Here is a 19,309-nt window from a genome sequence, read left to right as displayed (position 1 = left end):
TGATCCGCTCCACTTGACCATTGGACTGTGGGTGGTAAGCGGAGGAGAAGTCCAGGGTGATGTCTAGCAGCTTACATGTGGCTCTCCAGAAGCGTGAGGTGAACTGAACCCCACGATCCGACACGATGTGGAGGGGCAGGCCATGGAGACGGAAGATGTGGCGGATAAAGTCTTTAGCCAGCTCGGGTGCAGATGGGAGGCCGGGCAGGGGAATGAAGTGGGCCATCTTAGAAAAGCGGTCAGCGACAACCCAAATGACTGTACAACCGGCAGAAATAGGAAGATCGGTGATAAAGTCCATAGCAATGTGCTGCCAAGGAGCAGCAGGTACGGGAAGGGGCAGGAGATAGCTGGCTGGTAGATGTCTGGGAACTTTGTTACGGGCACAGGATGAGCAGGCCGCGACGAAGTCTACCACGTCCTTACACAGGGTAGGCCACCAGTAATGCCGGGTAATGAGTTGGAAGGTCTTCTTTTGGCCAGCATGGCCAGCTAGTTTAGAAGAATGTCCCCAGCGAAGAACCCTCTCCCGATCTGGTACAGCTACAAACGTCTTACCGGGTGGGAGACGAGTCAGATCCAAGGGGGCCACATTCATCACCTTGGAGGATTCGATGATGTGCGTAGGCTCCTCCTCTTGATCGGAGGACAGGAAGGACCGGGACAAGGCATCAGCTTTGACGTTCTTGTCCGCCGGACGGAAATGAAGAATGAAGTCGAAGCGGGCAAAAAACAATGACCACCAGGCCTGGCGAGGATTGAGTCTCTGGGCATTTTGGAGATATGCCAGGTTTTTGTGATCCGTGTAGATAATTACCGGGTAGATAGCCCCTTCAAGCAGATAGCGCCACTCCTCCAGTGCCAATTTGATGGCTAGCAATTCACGGTCTTCTATGGAGTAGTTGCGCTCAGACGAGGAGAAGATTTTGGAGAAGAAGCCGCAGGTTACCATTCTCCCGGTAGAAGATTTTTGGGTGAGTACCGCTCCGGCTCCGGAGGAGGAGGCATCAACCTCCAGGTAGAATTGTTTATTACAGTCCGGACGGTGCAGGACGGGAGCAGAGGCGAAGGCTTTCTTTAAGGAAAGGAAGGCCTCCTCGGCTTCAGGCGACCATGTCCTGGGATTAGCCCTCTTACGGGTAAGTGCAGATATGGGAGCAGTTCGAGACGAGAAGTGTGGGATGAAAAGACGATAGTAATTAGCGAAGCCCAGGAATCGCTGTATCGCCTTCAAACCTTCAGGACGAGGCCATTTTAGAACGGAAGAGAGCTTCTCGGGATCCATTTGCAGACCTGTCTGGGAGATGACATAGCCCAAGAACGGTAGGGAGGTCTGGTCGAAGAGGCACTTCTCGTATTTGGCATAGAGGTGGTTCTGCCGAAGCCTAAGCAGGACCTGACGAACATCCCTTCGGTGTGTGGGGAGATCCGGAGAGAAGACCAAGATATCGTCCAGGTATACCACTACGCAGGAGTACAGGAGGTCACGGAAGATGTTGTTGACTAGTTCTTGAAAGACAGCGGGAGCATTACAGAGACCGAAGGGCATCACAAGGTACTCATAGTGACCGTCCCGGGTATTGAATGCCGTCTTCCACTCGTCTCCTTGACGGATACGGACCAGGTTATATGCTCCTCGTAGATCCAGCTTGGAGAAGATCCTGGCGCCCTTGAGACGGTCAAACAATTCGGAGATGAGTGGCAGGGGGTATTTGTTTTTTACTGTGATGAGATTGAGTCCTCTGTAGTCAATACAGGGACGTAGCGAGCCGTCTTTCTTTTTGACAAAGAAGAATCCGGCTCCAGCCGGGGAGGTAGATTTTCGGATAAATCCCCTAGCCAGATTTTCTTCAATGTACTCAGACATGGCCCGGGTCTCGGCTGCAGACAACGGGTAGATACGCCCACGGGGAGGAGTGGTGCCAGGTACCAGGTCGATCGGGCAGTCATATGGCCTATGGGGTGGCAACGTCTCTGCTTCCTTCTTACCGAAGACGTCCGCATAGGGCCAGTAAGGAGCCGGGAGACCTGGTAAATTAGCTGAAGTAGGCGAAGGGCGAGCTGGGCGGACCGGAACCAGGCAGGTCCTATGGCAGTCTGGACCCCATCGGAGTACTTCACCGGATCGCCAGTTCAATACGGGTTCGTGTGTCTGGAGCCAAGGTAGACCTAGCAACAGGGAGTGAGAAAGTCCGGACAGCACATGGAATGAGATTTCCTCAGAGTGCAGCATTCCCACCTGCAGGGTTATGGGTTCAGTGACGAGCAAGATGGTCTCCGAGAGAAGTCTTCCATCCACGGAGGCGACTGACAATGGTTCAGCCAGGGACTTGGTGGGAATACGGTATCTCTCTACCAGAGACTGCGAGATGAGATTTCCAGCAGCTCCAGAATCCAGGTGGGCGAGTTCAAAGTGACGGTTTTCTCCCCAAGCAATAGAGACCGGTAAAGTCAGAGACGGAGAGGGCTTACTTTTGTCTAGGACGACCTCTCCGAGCGGTCCTAGACACTGGCGTTTCCCGGCTTTTCCGGGCAGGAACGGATGAAGTGCTCGATACTGCCACAATAGAAACAGCTTCCCTCGGCTCGGCGAGATTCTTGGCGAGATCTGACCATCTTGGTCTGGTCGATCTGCATAGGTTCAGGCGAGAGCGCCCGCGGAGTGACTGGTTGAGAGGCAGGTCTCAGGGAAGTAGGAGCAGAGCAAGAAAAGTCTTTCTCCCAGGCAGTCTCTTTGGCACGTTCTTGGAACCGGATGCCAATCCGGATAGCTAGTGACACCAGGTCATCCAGAGTGGTAGGAATGTCCCGACCAGCAAACTCGTCCTTAATCCGACCGGAAAGACCCTCCCAGAAGACGGACACCAGAGCCTCGTTTTCCCAGGCAAGCTCAGAGGCGAGGGTGCGGAACCGTATGGCATATTGGCCCACGGTGAGACTCCCTAGGCGGAGACGTAGCAGAGAGGAGGCAGAAGAGGTTTTCCGTCCAGGTTCATCGAAGACTTTCCGGAAAGCAGCGAGGAAAGACGGCAGGTCGGACACCAGGGGATCCCCTCTCTCCCACAGGGGATTTAGCCATGCCAGTGCCTCCCCAGTGAGATGGGACATGATGAAGGCCACCTTGGCCCGGTCGGAGATGAACTGGTATGCCAATAGCTCAAAGTGCAGGGTGCACTGGTTTATGAAACCCCGAGCTAAAGTAGGTTCGCCGGCAAAGCGTGGAGGTGCCAGAAGCCGAGGTCCATAGTTGGGTACCATGAAGGGACTGGATTGCGGTACCGCAGGAATGGGCACGGCTGGACCAGAGGTAGACAAAGACGAGTCACACAATGCGCCTAGACGAGAGTTAACGGACCGTAGATAGGACAGTACCACCTCCTGCTGAGTTTTCTGACGTAAGACTTCCTGGTGCAGATCGGAGATCTGGGGACCACCGGGTTCCATGGCCCGAGCAAACTGTAACGGGTCTGGGAGGTGGAACCTCTGAGCAACTATACAAGGGGGCAGTCCTTGTAAGGAAGCGGGTGGCTCCCAGGGAAGGCGGGCAGGTAGTCACGGCTAGTGACGGGGACGGTCTCTGGGTAGAAGGGCAGGAGGTCACGGCAAGTGACGGGGACAGTCTCTTGACAGGCGGGTGGTCACGGCAAGTGACGGCAGAGCCTCCAGGTAGGCTAGCAGGCAGGTAGCAGGTGGACGCTCCCAGGTGAGCGGGCAAGAGTCTCTGGACAGGCAGGTGGTCACAGCACGTGACGGCGGAGCCTCCAGGTAGGCTAGCAGGCAGGTAGCAGGTGGACGCTCCCAGGTGAGTGGGCAAGAGTCTCTGGACAGGCAGGTGGTCACAGCACGTGACGGCAGAGCCTCCAGGTAGGCTAGCAGGCAGGTAGCAGGTGGACGCTCCCAGGTGAGCGGGCAAGAGTCTCTAGACAGGCAGGTGGTCACAGCACGTGACGGCGGAGCCTCCAGATAGGCTAGCAGGCTGGTAGTAGGTGAGCGCTCCCAGGTGAGCGGGCAGGCTGGTCCATAGACAGACTGACAGGTGTCGGAAGGCAGACCGTCGGACCGCAGGCTTGCAAGCAGGTAAGCGGATATCAGGCAGGTATCAAGCAGGAATCTGGCAGGTGACTGGCAGGTAACAGGCAGGAATCTGGCAGGTGACTGGCAGGTAACAAGCAGGAATCTGGCAGGTAACTGGTAACGGGACCTGAGGGCTGAAGCAGAGTGAAGGCTTTGCAACAACATTGCTCGGGCACCTCCATTTTGGAGGAGGTGCCTTATATATGGGAGGTCCTCCGGCAATTGGCCGGGGACTCCTTAGGACGGCGCGCGCAGTCCCTTTAAGAGAGGGGGAGCGCGCGCGCGCCCTAAGCACTGTGCCGGGGAAGGAGCGCGTGCCGGAAGCAGCGGGGAGAGAAGCGCTGGAGGACGCCGCGCCAGGAGCGGGGAGGTGAGAGGGACGGCGTCTCTGCCTAGTACGGGGCAGAGACGCCGATGCTACACGTCCATTCTTTAACTAAAACAGATACTGCTGGTGACTGATTATCTCTCTCCCGTTTACTTGGAAACCGATTTTGGTCCACATAAAGTAGTATTCTACCAATTAACTGATGTTCCCGTGTGCTCTACGGATTTTTCCTTTTGGTAGTTGTTGAATGGACAGGGGGTGATCTTGTTCGCTCCCTTTTATGGTGGTTTCCACCGTCAACGGACACCACAATGGTGTGTCTTCCTCTTGATAAGCTTGCACTGCTTGGGTAGTGCTCTCAATTGCCTCCAGACTGACTTCTTCCGAGCATTCTTGCAAGAACTCCTCAGGCTCTAGTGGTATTCTCGACAATCCATCAGCATCTGCATTGCATTTTCCTAGCCTGTACTTGATGATGAAATTGAAGTCAGCTAGTTCAGGGACCCATCTCAGACTCGTTGCATTCAGTTTGGCTGTAGTAAGGACATAGATCAAGGGGTTGTTGTCAGTGTATACCTCAAACTCTTTGCTGTAGTAGAGATAATCTCTAAATCATTCACAGATAGCCCATTTCAATGTCAGGAACTCTAGTTTTCAGGAATGTAGATGGTAATTCTTCTTGGCGTCTGTTCAACATTCTAGAACCGTAACCGATGACTCAATTTTCCATCTTGATGCTGATACAGGGCAGCTCCCAGTCCAACTTGAGAAGCGTCACAATGAAGAACAAATGGTAAGTTGAAATCAGGATATCCCAAGATGGGTGGTTTTACCAGATAGTCTACAAGTTCTTCCAATACCTCCTGATGATCTACTGTCCAGAGAATGGGCTGTTGGGACGAAACAGCGTTGTTTCTTTTCAGCCTGGTCCTACCCGCGTTCTTCTTTTTCTGCGTGGGTATTGTTGACTCTGTTGCCCCCCCAAGAGGAGGTATAGCGGGGCAGCAATCCTGGAGAAGTTCCGAACGTAAGTACGATAGTAGGAGAGGAATCCTAAGATCTGCCTCAACTCCCCGACAATAGAGGGCCGCTTGTCTTTTAAGGCCAGTACCGGAGCGATTTCTTCTGGGTCCATAGTATGTCCTTCTCCGGACACAATTTTACCTAGTAATCGGACTTGACTTTTGAACAGTTCACACTTCTTTAGAGTGAACTTAACTCTGTGTTGTTGATACCGCTGTAATACGGTCCTCAAGTGTTCAACATGCTCCCAGGTGGTTTTGCTGTGTACCACATTGTCAACCAAGTATGGCTGGCAGATATCGTCCCTCAATCCTTCCAAACAGGTCTCCATGCTCCTCTGAAATTCTGCTGGAGCTGAACTGAGCCCAAACGGTATGCGGATCCACTCACATAACCTCCACGGTGTGATGAATGCTGTTAAGGGTCTACTGGACTCTTCAACAAACCCTTGATGGTATACTTTACCCTGATCAAGGACAGAGAACCAGGTACTTCCTGATAGGCTATCCAGCATATCTTGAATCTTTGGTATCGGGTGCCGATCAGGTAATGACTTTCGGTTTAGTTCCCGGTAATCACAGCAGAGTCCCAACGTACCGTCCTTCTTCCTAACACAAACAATAGTAGAGGAATAAGATGGCTTCAACTTTTGGACCCAACCTCTGTTGATTAGATCTTGTAAATACTCTTTCAGATCTTGTAAATACTCTTTCACTTCACGGTGTAATGGTTTTGGCACAGACATGTAACTTCTGGTTACTGGGGTCGTGTCTTTCAAATTGATTTTCAATTGCAATGATGGGATACAGCCTATATCAGAGTCGTCTTTAGAGAATGCATGACACTCTTCTCTCAGCATCTGTTTTGCTATCGCTATATCTTCAGCACATAAGTGTTCCAGGGATACTGGGGGATCCCAGGACCCTGAGGTGGGTCATGAAATTTCCTCCCCTGGGCAACTCCTGTTCCTTGGTGGGGAGACTGAATTCACGGTAGACCCCTGGGTGGATCTCACACTGGCTGGATATACCGTTTTAACGGTTTCAATGTGACCTAACACAGTCTTTGGATCCAGTCTAATTTAGTGTTTCGTAGTATTCATCACCGGTACTGTCACTCGAGCAAACCCATCAGTAGGAATCATATGCACAGTCTCACCTTGAACTAGGACTTCCGGAAGTTCTGAGGAGTCTTTTGGCATGAACAGTCTTTTCTTCCCGGTTCTACCCGGACTCCACACCGCACCCCCCACCATTTGGTTTGCAGGGATGATGGTTGGACGCCAGCCTACCTTGACTTCTTTTAGGTCCATTGTATTCTGTGCTTTCTTTACTCTATGAATCACATTTTCCACCATGGCGTTGGGTATGGCGAGCGATGTGGTGATTGCATCCACCACCAGCGCCCCTGCCTTGTGTTTCGTGATGACCTCACTGATTACATTATAACCCAGGATAGGATCCTCTGCCACGTTCTGATCACTGGTCACGAGAAAAGGTACCAAAAGCTTAATGGTGTTACTGTTCTTCGTGGCCCTGAGTTGGAAAGTCACTTCCACCCAGCCTATGAAAGGACTTCGGTCTGGTTGACGGCTTTGCCGTGGAGTTCCACTGGTCCCAAGAGTTCTTTTAGTGACCGAAGGCAAAGTGTGTGGCAGGTAGCGCCTTCTCCATTCTTCATTTAAAAGGCTCGCTTGGGCTCCTGTGTCCCACAGTGCTTTTACTAGGAGTCCATCTAGCTGGCACTGTATAAAGCACCTTTCACCGATTAGGCTGATGATACTATCTTTACTGACCAAGGAATCCTCCTCCCAGGAGTACATCGTTTGACCTCCGCACTGGGCATTAAGTAACTGATGCCCCTGTCTCCCTTGCAGCTGTTGTAGACGGGAACACACTTGGGGATAGTACTGACGCATCCGTTTTACCTCATGCGCCATTCTGGGGTTTGGTGAGATTTGGATTTGCTTCTGAGGCCTCCTCCGTGTCGTGGTTACCAGTCTCCCTGCACTGGCAACCTCCTGTCTTTTAAGCCAAACGACAGTGACCATTGGCATTCCTTGGAATAATGTCCTTCCTCACCACATCTTAGACAGTGGACACACACCGTACTCTGATTTCATGAACGGCACGCTTCACCAGCCGGGTATCTTTTATTTTGAAACCCACTCCTGGGTCTGAGGGATACAGGTTCTGGCCTGGAACGAATCAACTTTTTCACCTCAAATCAACTCGGCTCGCAGTTCTCCTATGACTTCCTCCCAGTCAGTGCTGGCGGTCCTCTCTTTTGTTGGTGATTTAAGGTTCCCTCTCGGAGGTGGCACTGAAGGGTCTCCATGATGATCTTCGCACTGGTCACCGGGGGTCTCCAACTTCAGCTGACTCATTTTGGTTATTTTAGGAGCAGAGCCTTTTTTAACTTCTGTTCGCTCTCTGACTCCAAAATAGCGGCATCATTCATTTTTTCAATTAGGACTTCATCCAAAATGCCAGGATCTTCTAGGTAGTGTTTCAGCTGCAACTTGATATCTTTGCTGATTAATCACGTTCCCAATGATCTCAAGAACTTCTTCTGGACTAGTCCAGCATCAAACTTCTCTTCCGCTTCTACATATCTGGATGCAAACAACAGTCTATCCTTCAGTTCAAAGGCTCTCAACAAGAAACTTTGGGGTGATTCATTATTTTTATGTGAGAGGTTAATGAGTCAGTGGAACAATTCTAAAGTACTCTCTTCTTTATAGTGCCCTTTTAAAATCTTCAGCTGTTGCAAGGTCAATTGACTCTTCATTTCTAGCATACTACGGAGGTTCAGTCCTGGGCTGATCGCTTTCACCACCCCCTCAAAGATCTCATCTGGCTGGTAACCTTTCTGTAAACCTGCATCGATCTGGTGCAACAAGTTCATATAAGACAGTTTCTCTTTCTGTTCACACTCTCCAATCTGTCCCAGGTTCTTGAATTCTTTCCTTATGGTGATTTGTGGTGTTAGAGAGGACTGTCTTCCTGATTTGTCTAACTCGAGCAGGGTAAAGGTTCTGTCTGAGTCTGTCACCCATTCAGAGGTTTTGTTCGATTCCTGCAGGGCTGTTTGGGCTTTCAATTGTTCTTTCAATTACTGTAGTTCTGTCTGCGGACGGAGATTCCTGCTTTTGGTAATTGGTGCTGCCCCTCCATCCTCCAACTTCAACCTGGTTAGAAACTGTGTTAGCTCCTGGAGGAACGTCCCCATGACGTCTTCAGCTTCTTTCTCCCCTAGCTTATCCATTTTTGCATTAATGGCAGCTAACAGTTGCCTGCATTTGGAGTGCTTTAGAATCTGTTCTTCTGACATCTTTATATGTTCTGCTACTGTTTTCAATTCTTCACAGGTTAACTGAAGAAGCAGCTCACTAATTCCGTCCATTTGTATTTCCACATCCATTCCTGCTAGTGAGTTTTTCTTTAGGGCTGATCCCTTTTAACTGGTGTAGCAGAGTTGAGTTGAGGTGCTGTGCTGCTGTGTTTTTCCAGACACTTTTCCTCTTCTCCCTCTACATGCTAATTCCCGCTCAGGATTCCCCGTACGGGCCACCAATGTTACACACACACTGCCTAAGTTCAGATAGGAGCGAGACCGGTTACATGAATTCATTGGAATCTTGGGGGAACTGTTACTCAGGGCGACCATAGGCCACAGCTTCTCTCAAGCACAAGATAGATTCAGTTGCTGACCAGACACATCTGACAAGAGTCTTCATAAACGGTAGAACAGTAACATTTAATGAGGCACGGCCAGTGCAATGCAAATGTCTCTTTGAGCAAAAGGCTCCAGGAAGAACAGTACAGTCTCCTTTGCAGCACAGCAGTACACAGTCTATTATCCGGTAGCACAGTAAAGCACAGATTTAATGCCTACACAACCACAGGCTTTTCCTTCACAAGTACTCAATAGTACACAGCATTCTTTATCCTGCATGGAGATGGAGGGGGGAAGGGTATGATGAGGGAGATGATCCCTATGACAGGCTTCCTTCCGGTCCTTATCTTCCTGGCCGATAATGCTCCATACTGTTAGCTCAGGGAGTCTAACTGACCTTTGTTTAGCTTCACTCCTGACCTGAATTCTGTTCCCTTGCCTTCTGTAAGATACAGATCATAAGCCAACTTTCTCTTCGGCTCTGGCCAGAAGGTAAACAACCTCCCCACAATCGCCCTGGGGGTCTGCTAAAACACTCCCCTTCTCCTGTGACTGTGTTAACCCATCTAGTTGCTAGATGCTTCTGGAGCACAACACTTCCTGTCTCCTGCGCTTGTGTTACTTCTAATAGTTGCTGATTGCTTTTAAAGCAACAGCACTACTTATGCATGTCACATAGGGCATTCCACAGTATGACTGCTCCAACTGTAAAGAACTCTTTCCTATTTGGCTGCCGGAATTGACTTTCTTCCACCCATAATGAGTGCCCCCTGGTACTTAGTATGGTCTTTGGAAGGAATAAGTACTGACTAGTGATGAGCGAGCACTAAAATGCTCGGGAACTCGACATGTAGATCTGACAGATCAGGGTAGGTTTTGAGAAACCGCAGAACCACGAGGTTAAACACATGGGTCAGGCATGGTACGTATGTGAGCTTGCCTTGCCTCAGAGCCGCCACCAGGTTCTGGCCATTGTCACACACGACCATGCCTGGTTGTAGGGTCAACGGTGTCAGCCACAGATCTACCTGCTCTTTAAGAGCTGTCCACAACTCTTCAACATTGTGCGGTTTGTCACCTAAGCATATTAGCTTCAGCACAACCTGTTGCCACTTGGCCGAGGCAGTGCTGCAGTGCTTCCAGCTTGAAACTGATGTGGCCATTTCAGAGATGGAGATGGAGGCTGAAGAGGAGGAGAAGGAGGACGAGGTGCAGGAGCTGTAAAATGTGGGCGCAATCCTGATTGACCCAGGGCCTGGAATCCTCGGCGTCGAGAGAACGTGTTCCGTCCCAAGGTCCGATTGGGTCCCGGCTTTCACTTTATTAACCCAGTGTGCCATCAGCGAGATATACCGTCTTTGCCCACAACCACTTGTCCACGTGTCCGTGGTTAGGTGGACTTTCCCAGTAACTGCGTTTGTTGAGGGCATGTCTAATGTTGTGGGACAGGTGCTCGTGTAATGCGGGAACGGTACACCGGGACAAATAGTGGAAGCTGGGGACCGAGTACCAAGGGACGGTCGCCGCCATCAGGTTGCGGAAAGCTTCCGTCTCAACGAGCCTAAAAGTCAACATTTTGAGCGCAAGTATTCGCGAAATGTGTGAATTTAGTAGTGTTGCCTGTGGGGCGTTGGCTGCGTATTTGCGCTTGCGTTCCAAGGACTAAGGTAGGGTCAACTGAACACTGCGCTGGGACAAGGAAGTGGAAGTGCTTGCTGATGGTGCTAGTTGAGAGTGTTCAACGACAGGTGCAGGGCGAGAGGCATCTTGGCATTCGCCATGGACGGGATTGGCGTGCACGCACAACAGTGGAACAAACAGTGGTGTCACCCACAGACACTGTTGCTGAACCCTGGGGTTTGGCCCACTTAGTCAGGTACTTTGCTGCCATGTGCCTGATCATGCTGGTGGTGGTCAGGCTGCTAGTTTTGCTACCCCTGCTGATGCTGGCCTGGCAGGTGGTGCAAATGGCTTTTTTTGGGGTTATCTGCAGAGTCTTTAAAAATTACCAGACTCGGGAAGACCTAACAGTTGTACTGGCAACTTTTGTCGTGTTGGAGTTACGAGGAACGCTTTCCCGCCTTGTGTCTGTGGCAACCACACTGCTTCTTCCTGCCTGTTGTGGTGCTACGCCCCCACCCCTGTGTGCTGCTGTCCTTGCTCTGTATGTCCCCCTGCCAAGTTCGGTCAGTTACTATATCATCCACCACCTCGTCTTCCACTTCCGCACACTGGTCCTCCTCCTGACTTTCTGGCAATTGTGTCTCATCATCATCATCATCATTATCCTCCTCCACCTCTTGCGACAGTAATTGCACTTTCCCACCGTCGCCTTCGTGTAACCATGGCTGCTCCAATATTTGGGCATCGCTACACGCGTTCTCCTCTTGACTTGCTTGAAGCTGGCTGGGCGAGAGGCCCGAATCTACAAATGGAAAAGTGAACAGCTCTTCTGAGTGTCGAAGTGTGGGATCAGTTGTCTCCAGGCACTCGGCATGGTGAGAGGAAGGAGGATCAGGGTGATAAATATGCGGTCCAGACTCACAGCTGCTAAGACTTGACCGTGTGGAAGACAGGGTGGTGGTGGTGGCTAAGTGACTGGAAGCATTTTCTGTTATCCAACCAATAACCTTTTGACACTGCTCTGTGTTCAATAGTGGTGTGCTGCGGTCCCCTAGTAATTGGGACAGGAAGGTCGAGCGACAAGATGTGGGTGTTTGTTGTGGCACAATTTCAGCTTGCCCACGGCCACATACTCGGCCTTGGCCTCCCTGTGCATGCACCATCACCATCACGTCCACTTCCCCGTCCCTTGCCACGCACCTTGCCCATTTAAAATGGAGGACAATATTTTCCACGTTCACGAGAAATGGCTGATTTTGGAACGCAGTTATTACAGTACAGACCAAAAGTTTGGACACACCTTCCCATTAAAGATTTTTCTGTATTTTCATGACTATGAAAATTGTACATTCACACTGAAGGCATCAAAACTATGAATTAACACATGTGGAATTATATACTTAACAAAAAAGTGTGAAACAACTGAAAATATGTCTTGTATTCTAGGTTCTTCAAAGTAGCCACCTTTTGCTTTGATGACTGCTTTGCACACTCTTGGCATTCTCTTGATGAGCTTCAAGAGGTAGTCACCGGAAATGGTCTTCCAACAATCTTGAAGGAGTTCCCAGAGATGCTTAGCACTTGTTGGCCCTTTTGCCTTCACTCTGCGGTCCAGCTCACCCCAAACCATCTCAATTGGGTTCAGGTTTGGTGACTGTGGAGGCCAGGTCATCTGGCATAGCACCCCATCACTCTACTTCTTGGTCAAATAGCCCTTACACAGCCTGGAGGTGTTTGGGGTCATTGTCCTGTTGAAAAATAAATGATGGTCCAACTAAACGCAAACCGGATGGAATAGCATGCCGCTGCAAGATGCTGTGGTAGCCATGCTGGTTCAGTATGCCTTCAATTTTGAATAAATTCCCAACAGTGTCACCAGCAAAGCACCCCCACACCATCACACCTCCTCCTCCATGCTTCACGGTGGGAACCAGGCATGTAGAGTCCATCCATTCACCTTTTCTGTGTCGCACAAAGACACGGTGGTTGGAACCAAAGATCTCAAATTTGGACTCATCAGACTAAAGCACAGATTTCCACTGGTTTAATGTCCATTCCTTGTGTTCTTTAGCCCAAACAAGTCTCTTCGGCTTGTTGCCTCTCCTTAGCAGTGATTTCCTAGCAGCTATTTTGCCATGAAGGCCTGCTGCACAAAGTCTCTTCTTAACAGTTGTTGAAGAGAGGTGTCTGCTGCTAGAACTCTGTGTGGCATTGACCTGGTCTCTAATCTGAGCTGCTGTTAACCTGCGATTTCTGAGGCTGGTGACTCGGATAAACTTATCCTCAGAAGCAGAGGTGACTCTTGGTCTTCCTTTCCTGGGGCGGTCCTCATGTGAGCCAGTTTCTTTGTAGCGCTTGATGGTTTTTGCAACTGCCCTTGGGCACACTTTCAAAGTTTGCCCAATTTTTCAGACTGACTGACCTTCATTTCTTAAAGTAATAATGGCCACTCACTTTTCTTTACTTAGCTGCTTTTTTCTTGCCATAACACAAATTCTAACAGTCTAATCAGTAGGACTATCAGCTGTGTATCCACCTGACTTCTGCACAACACAACTGATGGTCCCAACCCCATTTATAAGGCAAGAAATCCCACTTATTAAACCTGACAGGGAACAACTGTGAAGTGAAAACCATTTCCGGTGACTACCTCTTGAAGTTCATCAAGAGAATGCCAAGAGTGTGCAAAGCAGTCATCAAAGCAAAGGGCGGGCTACTTTGAAGAACCTAGAATACAAGACATATTTTCAGTTGTTTCACACTTTTTTGTTAAGTATATAATTCCAAATACAGAAAAATCTTTAAATGAGAAGGTGTGTCCAAACTTTTGGTCTGTACTGTATGTGATACGTCTGACAGAGAACCACGGTTTTAAATAGCAGGCCTGTAATTTGTTAATACTATCCTACACAGACACCTAGTGTGAATAGCTTGACTGACACACTGCAACAGAATGGAAAAGGAGGCCAGTATTTTCCACTTTCAGTTTAAATTTCTAGATTTTTATCGCTGAAATATGGAACAAATCTGGCTTTATTCTGCAGTGAGAACAAGCAAATGGAGCAGAAAAATGGTGTACTCTGGATAGCTTTTTAAGCAAATAACCAGGATTAAGATAAAAAAAAAATTTACCCTGGCCCCCGATATCTGTCAACAAATATCTGTAAGAACAGCAGCAGCAGGAACATTCAATGGACCCTCTTCCACTATATGCACTGCAGTCTGCCACATACACTGCCTGCATGTGTAGCACCCTGAGGATTCGGCTGCTACAGGGGTATTACACCTCAAGCCAGAGGTGTGGTATTCCACTCCCGGGTAAGGATGGAGTGTGGAACTGAGCTCAGTAGGCTGCATGCACTACATACATCCCATTTCCGGGGGACAGACCAATGGTACTCCCACTAGAGAAATGTGCAGGTACGACAGCGTCTGTCCCTGGCTGGAGTGGGAGGGGGGTGGAACATCCCAGTAGTGTAGGGGCAGATAGGGGGAGCAGTCTGGGTAATGCTAGGAGCTCATTGGGTGCTGGTCACCTGAGCTCACACATAGAGGGAGTATATAAGGTGGGAACCATCTTAGAACAGGGTCTTTTGTAGAGGTTTGGTCAGACAAGCAGAGCAGCTCAGCCAGCTCCAAGGCCAAGAGAGTGAGAGAGAGGAGAAAAGAAGGACCCAGAGGGGGAGAAGAGGGAACTCCAAGAACCCAAAATTAGACCAGAGGGTGAAGAGTTGGCACAAGGGTACCGGATCCCAAACTGGTGGAGGGCACTAATCCTTAGCCAGTGACCGGAGGTCGTGGGCAGGATCTGCCACGACCACCCACTAAATCCACCCGGAAGGCAAACCAAGAATAGGGTCAGGGAACCCAGAGACAAGGGTTTTACCAACAAGAGGCCCGAGGGAGCCGGACTTAGGTGGATCCCTGGTGGGGAAGGCCAGAGAGAAGGACAAGTCAGAAAGGAAGCTCAGGAACACGCTCCAGAATCACCTGGGGGTTGGCCGAGTCCAGGACCTGGTGGACGCAGCACGGCTCGGGTGGTCACTCAAGGCCAGAGTGACCAGAACAACAGCAGTAAGTAAAGACCCTGAACTGCACAGCCCGACTCTGAGTCTGATTACCATCCTCACTGCACCACCACAACCACCACCCTCTACAACTGACCCCCTGAGGCTATACCCCTCCCGTTGGGGGTTATACTACCTGAGCTGCACAGACACCACCAGCCTCAGCAGACCCTGCTGCAGCGGCGGCCGTAGTGACCGCAAATCAACGGGTGGCGTAGTCGACACTAAAGAACATCCAGTAACATCTGTAGGACTGCCACACACTGAGCTTGACACCCTGGGCACGGACCGGGTCACCGCCACTCGGAGACTACAACCCCCATCTGATCCGGCTCCGGGTATCCCCCAAACAACACTGGCCCAGGGGGCGCGTCAACTTTGGCGTAGTCGGCAGGATAACGTGCCCGCAACCACCGGGTACTGCGTGCCTGAAGAAAAGTTCACCGTTACCTTAAAAAGAAGTCTCCCGCCGGTTCCGGAGGGTCCCCGCCAACGGACCCCATCACAGGTCGTTTCCCGCCGGTTGTCCGCAATTGGCAGCTTTTTCCCGCCATCCATGGAGTTTCCCGCCACTGGGAGACGATTCCCGCCATTTCCAAAGATTTCCCGCCTTGGAAGAGCGGACGCCATTATGGGCGTGCCAGAGGGTGGCAAGAGGTCACCTCCCATCGTGGGCCAGGTCGAAGAATGGCGCCAAAAGCGGAAACCGCGCCCACCAACAGAGACTGTGATGCTGGAAGTGTCCATCAGCGTGAGAGAACTGCCCCTGGAACTGACAATCACAAAGTTGCCCCGGGACCACCCTCAATGTGGGCGGAGACAGAACAAAAGAACGAAGATGGGTGCAGCCTGGAGGGGTCTGGAGAGAGCGCACCCGGAGACAAGAAGTCTGGAGAGGAGTCCAGAGAAAGCCTACCCGGAGATGGAGGGAGAGTCAGGCAGCACCGACCCAGTGGTCAGGAGCCTGCTGCAAGCAACGACCCCACTAGGCTTAGTGGAGGTCCTGGCACAGCTCCCCCGAGACCGGGAGTGTGCACAGACTGCGCTGGAGAGCCTCGCACGGAGGATGGCCCGGGTACAGCGAGAGACGTTGGCGGAGTGGAGCCGAGAGATGGCCCAGCAGACCGAAAACCGACAGCGGAGCACGCCACCCGAGACGAGGAGACAGACCGCCTCTGAGGATGGTGCAGGAGGACTGAAGGCCGGAGACGGCGCCGAGAAGGGAGCTGAACGGATGGAGGCAGGTAAAGGGGACGTCTCTACCCCGAGCCGGGAAACCGCGTGCCTGCCCCAGCTCCCCGTCGCAGAGCCCGAAGTTCCCCCTGCCGTGCCCGTCGCTGCATCGTCACCGCCGCAGACTAGGCCTCAACCGGAAACCGCGGCCGCGACCCCTGTGACGTCATACGCCTCGACCCTGAGCGCGGCGAAGCAGGAAATACCATCGGCCTGGTCGCAAGGCCTAGTACACCCGGGCGCCGCCATTCCAACAGCGCCCCCTACCTCCGCGGAGCCACCAGCCTGGTCGCAAGGCCGAGTAACCACGGGCGCCGCCGTTCTTACGGTGCCCTTTTCCTTTAGCGTGCCCCAAGCCTGGTCGCAAGGCCTGGTCAACCCGGGCGCCGCTACCACAGCGCCCATAACACCTAAAGTACCGCACCTGGGTGAGGACCTGTTCGCCCAGCATACGTGCCCGGATGGGCAGCCCTTTGTGTGGCCACCGGAGTTTCACCATCCCCGACTCCGGAAAGAAAGACCCCTAGATGAGCCCCTGATTCCGGTTCCGAAGCCCGTCAGGAGGACCCAGCCCCCGCTAGAGGAGGCACGGTTTGAGTGGGACCCCACCGGAGGAGACCTCATGGGGTTCACACAGGAGACTCGGGCGGCTGCAGCGGAGCGTGCAGAGTGCTGCCGCCAGCAGCTCGAAGTCTTCGAGAGGGAGCGGAGAGAGAGGCGGGTCCGGGAACAGCAAGCACAGATAAGGAGCGCGGAGCAGAAGAGCCGGACCAGGAGGAATCCCCGTGCAGCTCATGGTCCCCCTTCCACCGGGACTGTGATAAAATTCAACATGCAGCATGGGTGGGGCTTCATTAGAGACCATCATACCCCCGGCGACGTCTTTGTCACACGCAGAGACGTAGAAAGCCATCTGCCGGAGGGACACAGAGGTCGTGACCTGTATGTAGGGGATGAGGTCACCTTCACCCGGCACAAGTGTGCCAAAGGACCCTACGCCCTCCATGTACATCGCCTGACGGAGGAGGAGCTGCGGTGTGAGGAGGAGCAAGAGGACCCGGACGGGTCTGAAGATAAAGAAGGAGCAGGAGGACGCCGTCGTTAAAGTACGGTAAAGAGACTGTAAATAGTTACCCATCGGGGTACAGTGAACTGTTGCTGCTTTAAATATGTCCCCGTTGGGACAAGTGTGAACTGTTCCAGTGTGTCCCATCTCCCCACAGGCTGAGGACTGTGAACAGCCATCCCTAATCCCACTGGCCGAGGACTGAGAGCGGCCATACCTTCCCTTGTATATAGTTGCGCTTTCTAAGGCGCCCTCTACAGGTTTTATAGGAAAACCGTGTTTCTAAAGGAGACTGTCGCACTTTACCCGGTCACAAGTTGCACCGTGGCCGGAGGAACAAGAATGTTATTTATGAAAAGTTTATGCTGATATATATATTGTTTTATATGTTTATGTTTATGAAAAAAATTGTATGTTTTGGATGTTTTTTATATCTTACAGCCCGAGGACGTGCTGTGATTTACCAGGGGGGAATGTAGCACCCTGAGGATTCGGCTGCTACAGGGGTATTACACCTCAAGCCAGAGGTGTGGTATTCCACTCCCGGGTAAGGATGGAGTGTGGAACTGAGCTCAGTAGGCTGCATGCACTACATACATCCCATTTCCGGGGGACAGACCAATGGTACTCCCACTAGAGAAATGTGCAGGTACGACAGCGTCTGTCCCTGGCTGGAGTGGGAGGGGGGTGGAACATCCCAGTAGTGTAGGGGCAGATAGGGGGAGCAGTCTGGGTAATGCTAGGAGCTCATTGGGTGCTGGTCACCTGAGCTCACACATAGAGGGAGTATATAAGGTGGGAACCATCTTAGAACAGGGTCTTTTGTAGAGGTTTGGTCAGACAAGCAGAGCAGCTCAGCCAGCTCCAAGGCCAAGAGAGTGAGAGAGAGGAGAAAAGAAGGACCCAGAGGGGGAGAAGAGGGAACTCCAAGAACCCAAAATTAGACCAGAGGGTGAAGAGTTGGCACAAGGGTACCGGATCCCAAACTGGTGGAGGGCACTAATCCTTAGCCAGAGACCGGAGGTCGTGGGCAGGATCTGCCACGACCACCCACTAAATCCACCCGGAAGGCAAACCAAGAATAGGGTCAGGGAACCCAGAGACAAGGGTTTTACCAACAAGAGGCCCGAGGGAGCCGGACTTAGGTGGATCCCTGGTGGGGAAGGCCAGAGAGAAGGACAAGTCAGAAAGGGAGCTCAGGAACACGCTCCAGAATCACCTGGGGGTTGGCCGAGTCCAGGACCTGGTGGACGCAGCACGGCTCGGGTGGTCACTCAAGGCCAGAGTGACCAGAACAACAGCAGTAAGTAAAGACCCTGAACTGCACAGCCCGACTCTGAGTCTGATTACCATCCTCACTGCACCACCACACCCACCACCCTCTACAACTGACCCCCTGAGGCTATACCCCTCCCGTTGGGGGTTATACTACCTGAGCTGCACACACACCACCAGCCTCAGCGGACCCTGCTGCAGCGGCGGCCGTAGTGACCGCAAATCAACGGGTGGCGTAGTCGACACTAAAGAACATCCAGTAACATCTGTAGGACTGCCACACACTGAGCTTGACACCCTGGGCACGGACCGGGTCACCGCCACTCGGAGACTACAACCCCCATCTGATCCGGCTCCGGGTATCCCCCAAACAACACTGGCCCAGGGGGCGCGTCACATGCCTAATTCCTGCTATCACCACTGAATATATGCAGCTGGATTAGTCCTCAGAAGGATTGTTAGTTCAGTTGTATATATATATATATTTATGTTGTGGAATACCTATACTAACTATGAAGAAGCAAATCTCTCCGTGACGCAGTCCCTCTCCCTACTCTGCCTTGTTTCGGAGTAGACTGTGACGAGCATAGTGGCGCCCGGTCTTATGTATACCTGATGATGCTGTGTGGCCAGCCAATTACTGTAATGCCCACAACCAACATGGCTACGGCATTACAGTGCATGGCAGGCAGTCCCTGCATGTTCATTGGCTCTCTAAAGAGCGCCAAACATGCAGGGAGGGTACCCGAGTTCCTGCCCGAGCAACCCGGAAATACTTGCCTAGCTCATCGAGCACAGTGATGCTCGGGCGAGTACCGAGCAGTGGTGAGCACGTTCGCTCATCACTAGTACTGACCACACATATATCTATCAATATAAATGAGATCTCCTCTAAGGCGTCTTTTTCTGAGCTAAACAAGCCCAACTTTTCCAACGTTTCAT

This window comes from Phyllobates terribilis, unplaced genomic scaffold, assembly GCF_046119375.1.
Source record: "Phyllobates terribilis strain yellow unplaced genomic scaffold, ASM4611937v1 Scaffold_2__4_contigs__length_985480577, whole genome shotgun sequence".
NCBI lineage: Eukaryota > Metazoa > Chordata > Amphibia > Anura > Dendrobatidae > Phyllobates > Phyllobates terribilis.
The sequence above is the reverse complement of the archived record's forward strand: the minus strand, read 5'-3'. Positions refer to the sequence as shown.